The following is an 11772-nucleotide window of genomic DNA, read 5'->3' as shown; positions in this document are numbered from 1 at the left end:
TTCATTCAAAGTTGCATAAGCTGACAATCTGGTGAAGAGATCACTAATAGAGCCAGCAGAGTTTGTTTCTTGTTATGACCTCAGAGATTGGTCAACCAAGATTCTCTCAATTGAGGGGGGATAAGAGTTATCTCCAAAATAAATGGGTTGAGTATGCATGCAGGTAAGTGTATTCTAACCCTTTCACTAACCTACCTTTGAACAGCCTAACCCTATCCCTCACCTCCCGCAGCCTAACCCTAACCGTCCCTAACCCCTAATCCTAAACCTAGCCCTAATATTCACGGTCGGGATCGCAGCCTCCGAGATTCTGACTATTTCAGAATCTGGTGCCTGGATTTTATCCGCCGGCATTATCTGCGCTGGGATGGTGACTACATCCCAAAATAAACATGTTGCCTGTCATTTTTCTTTAATGACTCTCTTAAAACAACTAAATTAATGGTATGTTAGTAATTAGATACAATGAAAAGCATAAATTGCAAAATACTTAAGTGACTCTCCAAGAAGCCAGTCCAGTTGTCTGAGTTTATGGCTCAGCCCTGCATTCCCCCACTTCATTACTGACGGTGAGGTCTGAAAAAGAAAAGATCATGAAAGTAAAATCACAGCTAAATTCCAGAGACATGTAACGGTTAAAATACATCTGTAAACGTTTCCATCCATTGAAGGGAAAGTAATATTTCCAACTGAAATAAACGGCATTATTCAACTTTGTGCCTTACTTCCTAAACCCAGTGGAGGGGCTGATGCTATTGCCGCTTGTACAGTGTCACCAGATTTATGCATATCAAAACAAGGCGGACATCGGAAGCCCGGCATCGACTGATGAACAGGCTTTCAATATAAAATCTTGAGATGCCATAGTAATTAACCAACGCAACAAAACCATTAGATAAAAAGTAATATCGCAATGGTTTGCGTATGCACGAGAGAGATTCTGGGCAATATGCAGGAAGGGGAGAAATGCGGTCAAACCCACAAAATGCGGGTTGACCGCATTTCTCATATGCACCAAGCCCCGGAGTGCATCCTGGTTGCGGTGGGTAACAGTATCTTCCAGGCGGCGTTACCAATAGAAGCCTATGAGCCTCTCTCCGCAGAGTGCTGATAGAGGGATCCAATCGAAGCAGCACCCAGCACCTCCCCCCCCCTCCCCAGAAGGCTACCGAGAGGCTTCTGGGTCATAGACCCGGAAGTCCCTCCTTTGCAAAGGGCCCCTCTTACCGACAGAGCGGTCCTTTGCGGTGATCGTCTTGCATACTGGCGTTACCAACGGCGGCATGCATTCGAAGACCGGCAGAATGCATTGCAAACCCGTGTGTGATGCGTCATGCATCCTGCCCTCTGTATTTTAGCAGCGGAATAGCATTGCTTCTGCACCATTCACTTGTGGCAATCATCGGAAAGCCGCTATCGAATGAAAATAACGCTCCCATTGTGGAAGGAAAAAAATCATCTTCGATGTCTATTCCTAAAACGAGCCAACCTACACCTTTGCTGGCTAGAAAGGCAGGGTTTGCCTCTCTGTTTTACATACTACTAATAAATAATAATATTATTCACTTAACTTGAATATGCAAATATGTTAATGCAACACAGAAATGCAGGGTGTTCATACTGCTCAGTGCTCACATTACAGATGGGTTAGTGGCTAAACAGGCTCACTTGCTGGAATAACACACTTCTGATCCAAGAGCGCTCACCCTCAGTGAGCCAGCCCCTATGTTTTACAGTATCCCACCTCAGCAGCCTTGGCATGTCCTGTATGCTGTCAGCCTGGGTTGTACAGTATGCCCGGTTACTAGCCCTGGTGGAAAGGAGGGGCGGTTCTTTCCATGCTTGGACTTTCCCAAGGGGGGCAAACTTGCTTCTCATCTTTTGGACACTGGAAATAGAAAGCTGTGTGTCGTCTGCTGCTGCTTCTCCGGAGCACTCTGAAAGCTGCCTCTCCCTCCCTTCATCCACATGAGCAGGTAAGGAGGTGATCATTGCTGGGGTCTGGGATGGCCAGGCCAGGTGTTGCAGGGCTTGGAGTGCGCCTTGGGAACCTTGAGCGCGCTGCGCTGCGCCACAGACTTTAGCGCGCACAGAGCTCCAGTGTCAAGACCGTGCAAGTGTGAGTGTGATTTTGTAGATGCACATTACAGTGAGTACAGTGTTGAGTTCTAATGCAGTTACCTGTCACGTCTGAGCAGAGAAAGTGCAGTAGTGTACTGTAGTGTTTGGATGAATAGTGAGCTGCAATGTGTGAATGATAATTGTGCTCTGCGGGGAGGAGACGCATATGCCCAGAACATTATACTGTTTCTGGATTTGTTTAGTAAATGCTTTGTGCAAGTTTACTGGACCCTCTTTTAATGTGTGGTAATTTACCATGGGCCTGATTCACTACCGTTCGCAAGTGCGAATTACACACGCAGTTCAACTGCGATAGTATGCTAATCCATTGCGATCGATATGCCACCGCAGTACTACACAGGGACGCCCACTTTACCTTACACACATCCGTAATGTTTAGCAAGACTGCGAAGCCATCTGTACCATCGCAGCCTCACGCACACCTGCACAATGGTTATACCTTACTCAGAATTGCTAACCTCATCGCACACTATGAGTCCTCAGGCTGCGTATGGCCTCGCAATGGTTAATTTATGCACATCCATGCAGCAGCATTCAAACACGCTGGCACGCCTGCGTTTTGCCGAAAACCCCCTTGTCACCACCCACAACCGGCACTTTCTGTCAATCACTCTGCGATGGGTCTGCATAGTCACTGCGATGACAGTCTCGATCGCAGTGGCTGGCTCGCACATGCGCACTGAGATGCATGCGCAGAATGCAACAATCGTGCGTAATTGCAGTTGCGCACGGTAATGAATCAGGCCCTATGACAGAGAGCAGGGCAGGCTAATGTTTCAGTTGCTGGTGGATTCCCCCTATCCATATAAATCATTTATATGACGGGTCCTTTTTCTAACACTGATGTTAATTTTTAACATGGAATTCCAGGGAATTCACTTTCCAATTTAAAGTTTACTACTTGTTCTCTTTATATAATGGAAGCCAGAAGTTGTATTTGTGTTTGCGGCAGATAGGGAAGTTTATTCATAGAGTTTTGAATTGCCCCAGAACTTTCTGTTGGGATAGTGGGTACGTGATGAAGATTTAGTAACCTGTTACCACAGCTACATCATGGCTGGAGCAGGCTGTGACATGTAACCCTGTACACCGGCCTCCAACCCTTGCAGTATAGGCTATGCCAGACAGTGCAGGTTTTGACAACTTCTATGATGTAAAAGGGTGTATGCAATTATATAAATAGCTTCAGGCTTTTAATTCACCAAAAATCCTAATCGGATGCACATTTCGTTGGCATTTTTATTTAAACTGAGTCTGGATCTGCTGCGAAAAAACAAATGACATGGTTAACCCTTACTTCACAGTGCATAACGCATGATGTCATGCATGTGGTGTCCATTCTCTGCATGTTTGGGGCTTTGCAGATATACTTCTTGGGTCTGTTCCCCTGGTTTGGGATGAGGACATGACCGCTGTGAGGGCTTTTGCCAATATCCACAAGTTGCTGTCAAAGTCTGAATTCTACTCCTGGCTACAAGTAAACTGATGGGGGTGTGTTGGAGAAGGATGGGAAAAGCTTTGGCTCTTGTCCACCTGTATCCGCCTACAGGAAAAGCTCTTTCCATTACTCTCAGATACAGTGAACACTGGTTGGAGGAAAGAAGCTGTGCAAGCATCAATTAGCCACAGACTCTCAGATAAGTTTATGATGTAAACAGTGACAGCTTGCATTGTAGTTCATGAGTCTCAACTCTGCAACATTCACAGACACACTGTATCCCATTGTCCTGCTCTGCCGTCCAAGTGTTCCTCTCACTGATAACAATTTCCAGTTGGAAGAGGGTGACATCCTACCAAATCTATACAAACTATATTGAGAAAGCTAGGTCCACGCTAAGGGCCTTATCCAGCAGTGCACGCAGATTTCCGATGGTCCGGAATCGGCGCAGGCGCCACACCCAAACTGCACATGTGCAGTACAGGTCCTGTGTGTTCGCGTGCAGTCCGGCAACAGACTGTCAGTGATTGACAGTCTGCTGCCGTTTCTGGACGGGGATGAGGCGGCGACGGCCTCCGTTTCCCGAAATGGAGGCGTGTCGCCCCCCCCGGTTGACTGAGATTTCCTGACCTCTCTGTTGTATCTGCAGCAGGACGGCTTACGTGACCCCAGGGGTCACTTAGCCTTCCGATGTTAACGCAGATTATCCGATGCTGCGTCCTTGGATGCACCTTGGATAAGTAATGCATGCAGGAGGAGTGATGCCTCCTGCTGCATTATCATAATTACAAGGACGGAATTGCAGAGCTGCATGCGTGGAAGTTTTGCATTTCTGTCCTGTGCTGAACCAGGCTCTAAATTCACACACACACCCACCCAGCAATGCCACACGATTTTATTTTAGGAATTTACGCTATATTTATAAAATTCCCTGTGATGCGTGGCTACCATGCTCGGCTGTGCTCATTGTAGTAGAATACGGCATCTCAAGGTCGCCAGTCCTGCACCCCTGGGGGGAATGTAGTTACCATCCCGGCGGTCGGGATGCTGGCATTCAGAAAGACGGTAACGGGATCCCGATAGCAGTCGGAATCCCAGCGCCAGAATCCTGACCGCCGGCAATCCGACGGTAAGTGTTGGGGTAAGGGTTTAGGGTTAGGCACTAGGGGGAGGGTTAGGGTTAGGCTGCAGGGGGGGTAGGGTTTAGGGGGCTATCCACTAGGCGACCAGAAAGACTGAACGTCTAGCGTTCAGACCTTCAGGTCGCCGAGGTGCGGTGCCCGCACTGAACGGTGTTCACTGAACGTCATCCAGTGCAGGAGCCCGACCTCCTATATCTGGACAGTCGGGGTCGGCAAGGACCCAGCATGCATGCGCAACGCTGGTCCTTGCCGGCTAGCCATTACCCGTCTTTGTGAACAATGCGACCAAAACCTCCTGGTTTTGGTCGGATTGTTCACAAAGTCGGGTAATGGATAGGCCCCTTTAGGCTCTGGGGGTTAGAGTTAGGCTGCGGGGGGAGTGTTAGGGTTAGGCTGAGGGAAAGGTGGGTTAGGGGAATGGTTAGGGTTAGACTGCTTACCTTCAAGTGTTGGGGGAGTGTGGCTGTTCTGACTGTCTCTACACCGCGCTGACAGCATTTTGCGGACATCGCCAGCAATTGAATACCCCTATTAGAGTGCTTGCTCTCCACTATCCTTTGTTGGAAGGACACTAGAATTTGGGAGGAACCTGTAAAATGTACAGGAAGATAACACACACACACACAAATATATGAGTATAAACATGGCTAGAACAGTTTGCCTGCGTGATATCGTTTTTGACATACTGCAGACTCAGAAAAACAGTGAGAGGTCACATAAGATGAAAATAAGATAAAAAAAATAGCAGAAGTTATACTCATCAACATAGGAACGTCAAGTATTCACTTGAAATGAAGCTGCGCAGTGTAAAAGAATTACAGTATACGCCGCACAACTGTCCCTCATCTGAACCAGAACCCTTCTGACACCCTCCAGCTTCCAGACAAATAAGATCTCCCCCCCCCCCATGCTCTGTTGTGTTTACGCACCTGAGCATATGGGTAACAAGTTGTTCACAAAGAATGACATAAGGATCATAGATGCATACTGGGAACACAACAGCTAGCTCTTCTTTCATTGTGGAGGATGAATCCTGGATGCAAAACATTAAGTTAGTCTGTGTCCGGGTATACATTCAAAATGTCGACATGATCTGAATGTCACCATTGAATGTCGACATGGGAGGTCGACATCCACAGTGTCAACCATGACAGAATCTCGACATGACAAATTGATGTCAACATTGCGAATGTCAACAGACACATTGTTGACACCCGATTTTTGCCAATGTTAGGGTTAGGGTTAGGGCGCAGTTAAGTTTAGGGTTAGTGAAGACTGCTATGGAAAAATGCATGGACGGGCAATGTCGGCAACATATCAGTGTCGACAATTTAACATGTCCGCCTCCCTTCCATGTTGACTTTCTGCACATGTCAGGATTCTGAATGTCAGCATTTCATACCACACCCTGTGACAGTCGTCTGTCATCTGTTTAGTAATAAAAAAGTTTCCATACATTTTGTGATTAGCGCCGCTCACCACTGTCATCAACTACATAGAAAAACAATACACAATAGCTGTGCAATCACCTACATGTGCCCCACAAAAACGTACATTATCAGCACTACTATAAAATTACTAACTCAAAATGATATACAGTCAGGTGCATAAATATTGGGACATTGACAGAATTTTCATATTTTGGCCTCTATTCACCACCACAATGGCTTTGAAATGAAAAAAACAAGATGTGCTTTAACTGCAGACTTTCAGATTTAATTTGAGGTTAATTACATCCAAATCAGGTGAACGGTGTAGGAATTACAACAGTTTCTATATGTGCCTCCCACTTTTTAAGGGCCAAAAGTAATGGGACTATCAACTCAAAAGCTATTTCATGGACAGGTGTGGGCTATTCCCTCATTATTTCATTATCAATTAAGCAGGTAAAAGGTCTGGAGTTGATCTAGGTGTGACATTTGCATTTGGAATCAGTTGCTGTCGACTCTCAATATGAGATCCAAAGAGCTGTCACTATCAGTGAAGAAGGCCATCATTAGGCTGAAAAATCAAAACAAACCCATCAGAGAGATAGCAAAAACATTAGGTGTGGCCAAATCAACTGTTTGGAACATTCTTAAAAAGAAAGAACGCACCGGAGAGCTCAGCAACACCAAAAGACCCGGAAGACCACGGAAAACAACTGTGGTGGATGACAGAAGAATTATTTCCCTGGTGAAGAAAAATCCCTTCACAACAGTTGGCCAAATCAAGAACACTCTATAGGAGGTAGGTGTATATGTGTCAAAGTCAACAATCAAGAGGAGACTTCACAAGAGTGAATATAGAGGGTTCACCACAAGATGTAAATCATTGGTGAGCCACAAAAACAGGAAGACCAGATTAGAGTTTGCCAAACAACATCTAAAAAGGCCATTACAGTTCTGGAACTACATCCTATGGACAGATGAGACAAAGATCAACTTGTACCAGAGTGATGGGAAGAGAAGAGTATGGAGAAGGAAATGAACTGCTCATGATCCAAAACATACCACCTCATCAGTGAAGCATGGTGGTGGTAGTGTAATGGCGTGGGCATGTATGGCTGCCAATGGAAAAGGTTCCCTTGTATTTATTGATGATGTGACTGCTGACAAAAGCAGCAGAATGAATTCTGAAGTGTTTCGGGCATTATTATATGCTCATATTCAGTCAAATGCTTCAGAAGTCATTGGACGGCGCTTCACAGTGCAGATGGACAATGGCCCGAAGCATACTGCAAAAGCAACCAAAGAGTTTTTTAAGGCTAAAAAGTAGAATGTTATGCAATGGCCAAGTCAATCCCCTGACCTGAATCCGATTGAGCATGCATTTCACTTGATGAAGACAAAACTGAAGGGAAAATGTCCCAAGAACAAGCAGGAACTGAAGACATTTGCAGTAGAGGCCTGGCCCAGCATCACCAGGGATGAAACCCAGCTTCTGGTGATGTCTATGCGTTCCAGACTTCAGGCTGTAATTGCCTGCAAATGATTTGCAGCAAAGTATTAAAAAGTGAAAGCTAGATTTAGGATTGTTTAGTTTGTCCCATTACTTTTGGCCCCTTAAAAAGTGGGAGGCACATATAGAAACCGTTGTAATTCCTACACCGTTCACCTGATTTGGTTGTAATTAAACTCAAATTAAATCTGAAAGTCTGCAGTTAAAGCACATCTTGTTTGTTTCATTTCAAAGCCATTGTGGTGGTGAATAGAGGCCAAAATATGAAAATTCTGTCAATGTCCCAATATTTATGCACCTGACTGTATATATGCCCACTTCTGAGAGCACTGGTTCTCATTCATTTACCACCTGGGTACCCCATGGCAGCCTATTTGTGTTATTTGTGCCCCCAAAATTTGCAAACAATATATTTTTAAATGTATAATTGCAGATATATCAAATGTTTAGGTGCCACTGTATATAAAAGTAATAAATGGGGCACTTACCCGCACCTAGGTCTTCTCTGGGAATGTCGGCTCTTTTACTTTTAGCATTTATACTCCACCTTATATTGCTGTGTGTTGTCTGCTGGTGGCGGTATTACTAGTATTGTGATTATTAGTCTTACTATAGTTTTACAGGGTGTGATACGGCATGCCGTTGGTCGGGATGCCGCTGTTCTAAAGACCGACAACGGCATGCCGACAGGGGCTCCGTAAGTACCCTAACCCTCCCTTCCTGCACCCTAACATAACCCTCCCCCCGCAGCATAACCCTCCCCGTTAGTGCCTAAACCTAACCCTCCCCCCTTAGTGCCTAAACCTAACCCTCCCCCTTAGTGCCTAAACCTAACCCTCCCCCTTAGTGCCTAATCCTAAATGGTGATGCCAATCCCCCCCCCCATTGGTACCAAAACCTAAACCCCCGCCCCCCCGAGGCGTAAACCTGTACTTACAGGCTGTACCATGCCAGGCGTCGGGATTTAGACATCGGCAGCTCATACCATGTCTGGATTACGGCACCGGTCTTTAGTAGTGCTTCGGGATTTAGGCGTCAGCAAATTTAATCACGCCCCTGCAATGGCATTCAAACGCACTGGCACACCTGCGTTTTGCCAACCACCCCGTTACCACCCCCCGCGCAAATGGTACATCCTGTCAATCACTCTGCTATGGGTCTGCGTAGTCACTGCGATCACAGTCCCGATTGCAGTGGCCTGTGCATAATATAACGGAGGTTTGGGCTAGAACCGAGGGCACATAAACTTCTGGTCAGGGATAGAGGGGGTTAATAAAGTTAAAGATGTTTGTTTTTTGTTTGACAGCAGGTAGGCAGATGTGATAGGGCGATAGATTAGGGGGCGTGTTAAGTGAGTGGGTGTGGGGAATCTGATATTGTAAATCTGCCTCTTTGAATTTGATCTGCGACAAGGGAAGTGCAGTTTTCTTGGCAGATCTGTTCTTGATTGTTTTCTGATTTTTCATTTGTTTTATTCTTCCTCTTTCCCTACTTAATATCTTTCCCTACTCTCTTCTCTATACCTACTCTCTATATCTACTCTCTATACCTTATTTCTTTCCCTACTCTCTATATCTATTCTCTTAACTTCTCTAGCTCTGTAGTAATGATCCGCCCCCAGCGTGCACGCTCGGTACCCACCCGTCTGTCAGACGGTACCGGGTCCGGTGCGCCATATGTGGGCCCCCCTTTGCAGCATTGCCTGCCCTCCCGGCAGTCGGGAGGGTCAGGCTCGGTCTCCTCACCTGCGGAGAGCGCTGTGTTCGCGGGCGCGCGAAGGTGCCGCTAGCGCACAGTGAAGTTGCCTCCGCCTGCCCCTTGTCCCCCGGTAGTCGCCAGTACTAGCGTGACTAGGGACCGGGGCAGGCGGGGATCGGGAGCGGCCAGGCACACTACAGCGCTGTTCCCGTGGGCACTCACAGAGAGTCACGCTGCCCGTCCTTTGTCCCCCGGTGGCCGCCCAGCTCGGGTCGGCTGATGTCCGGGGGGAAGGGCGGCGCGGACGGCCACATAAGCGTGCCTGTCATGGCGCTGGCTTGCAAGCAGACCAGTATAGAATCAGACGGGTTGCGGAGATGAAGGGGGCGGAGCCAGCGCCTGCACAGTGACAGGCAGGTTAATCCTCCCCCTCTCGTGCTGCCCTCTGTTTCTACTGGGAATAGTGATTCAGACATGGGGTCCCCCATGTCTGTGGCAGCCAGCTCCTCCAGGCCTGGGGGGGGTGGCAACTGCGCAGGCGGTTGCTATGCCTGCAGGGTCTGTGGCATCTGGGAGTGCTCCCTTGTTGGATGCTGGTGCCATTGCCGGTCTGCTGGTGTCTGTGGTGGGTGCACTGACGCCACTTTTGACCCAGCAGTACGGAAACGCTGCTGACACTGGAGGCCCTTCTACGTCAGCGGCATCCGCCGTGCAGACGCAGCTTGGCCCTCTGGTGCAGCAGTTAGGCAGGATTCGCGGCCTTTCCCTCACTCCTATGCCAGCAGCTCCCTCTGTCTCTTTCGCTCCCTCTGCTGTCTCCCTTCCTCAGCCCAAACAGGCTGATGCTGCCTCAGTCTCTTCTTTTACAGACGGCAGTCTGGAGGAGGTACCAATGGTCGCAGCCCCGACCAGAAGCGCGGCAGCTGACGTCACAGCTAGCGCAGGTACTGGAGTCACCAATGCCATTGTCGGTCCTTCCGGTGAGTGTGCCAGTTCATCTGACTGCGGGTCTAGCTCCATTTACTCCTCCTCTTCAAGCGATAGTTCGCGTAAGGCTAGGCGTAAAAGGGCACGGAGGTCTCGTAGACGTCGCTCACGTTGTCGAAGGCATTCTAGCGAACGGTCCTCAGGGAGTAGTACCAGTGTAGATCGAGGAGCAGGTCCTGATGTTGTTGAACACTGCTCTACTACAGCAGTCACGCGAGGTATGCGTACCACGTTTAAGCAGCGAATCAAAAAAGGGCTCTACGTAGAAATGTTCACCCTTACAGCTACGGCGAAAAAAGCTCTTGCGACCGCAAAGGCAAAAGGGGGTATTGGGCTTGAGGCCTATAAGTCCTACACTAATTGGATATCTGGGTTTTGTGTGTTTTCGGCTTGCTATCTTAAATCAAGCCCGTCCGAGTACTAACGTGATTCGGTATTTGCATCTGATACACGGCCTATACAAGTCCTCACAGGGTACGGCGTGGCGTCAATACGACAAGGAGTTTCGTTGCAAACAGGATCAGGTCAAGGTCATGGACCTAGGTTGTAAAGATGTTGAGGTGTGGATGGAGGTGACGCAGCCTACACGCGTCCTTTCTCATCAGTTCCCTGGGCGGCCAGTTCAACCCTCGTCCCCCTCGGCACCAAGGGCAGCCAGCGGAGGGCAGAACAAGCGTAAGTGTTACGCGTATAATAACGGGAAGTGTACCCTGGGAAACAGGTGTCGTTTTCGACACCAGTGTCTGGGCTGCGACGTAACACACCCCAGTAAGGACTGCTCCCGTAGCCCAGGAGGGGCTCAGGCTGCCGCCACAACACCCACTGCCAAACGGGCAGGGGGCGGGAATTCTAAGTAGAGCAGCAACTCCCATCCGTCTGGATGCCATGGCAAAATGGCTGGACTGGTATCCTGTGCGGGACGATGCCACTTTTTTGAGTAAGGGTTTTGCAGGGGGGTTTTCGCTTCCAATAATTCGGCCAGTGGGTTCCGGGTCCTCTAGGAGTTTACGCTCAGCCTATGATTTGTCTCACGTTCTTAAGGACAAGGTTATGAAGGAGGTTGGGCTGGGTCGCATGATTGGGCCTTTCATGCAACCTCCGATTCCCAATCTTGTCCTCTCACCTGTGGGTGTTGTTCCCAAGAAGGCCCCCGGGAGTTACCGTTTAATCCAGCACCTGTCACACCCGTCAGGTAATTCAGTTAATGACACCATAGAAGTTGAGGTCTGCCGCATGCAGTACCAGTCCTTCGATTCTGCGTTAGCGTTAGTTCATGCGGCAGGCCCGGGTTCTTTGATGGCAAAAGTGGACATTGAGTCCGCTTTCAGATTGTTGCCCATGCATACGGAATCATTTAGTTTCATGGGGTTTCGGTTGCCGGATGGCTATTACCTGGACAAATGTCTTCCTATGGGATGTTCGGTT

At 48.2% G+C, this 11772-nt stretch overlaps 1 protein-coding gene across 3 annotated transcripts in view; it reads left to right on the top strand.

Annotated features, from left to right (window-relative positions):
• Positions 1–1803: 1803 nt before the first annotated feature.
• Positions 1804–11772, top strand: part of MATN2 (matrilin 2) — a 120858-nt gene continuing 110889 nt past the window's right edge. The window contains exon 1 of one of the 3 annotated variants that reach the window (XM_088442617.1): positions 1804–1976. The gene's annotated coding sequence lies outside the window, so the exon portion shown is untranslated. Of the gene's footprint in view, positions 1977–2013; positions 2150–11772 lie in introns of those variants that run through there. The other 2 variants (XM_088442618.1, XM_088442619.1) reach the window with 2 other exon arrangements.

Source organism: Taudactylus pleione, unplaced genomic scaffold, assembly GCF_031769625.1.
Source record: "Taudactylus pleione unplaced genomic scaffold, aTauple2 ptg000314l, whole genome shotgun sequence".
NCBI lineage: Eukaryota > Metazoa > Chordata > Amphibia > Anura > Myobatrachidae > Taudactylus > Taudactylus pleione.
Note: the sequence above shows the minus strand (reverse complement) of the source record. Positions and strands in the feature narration are given on the sequence as shown.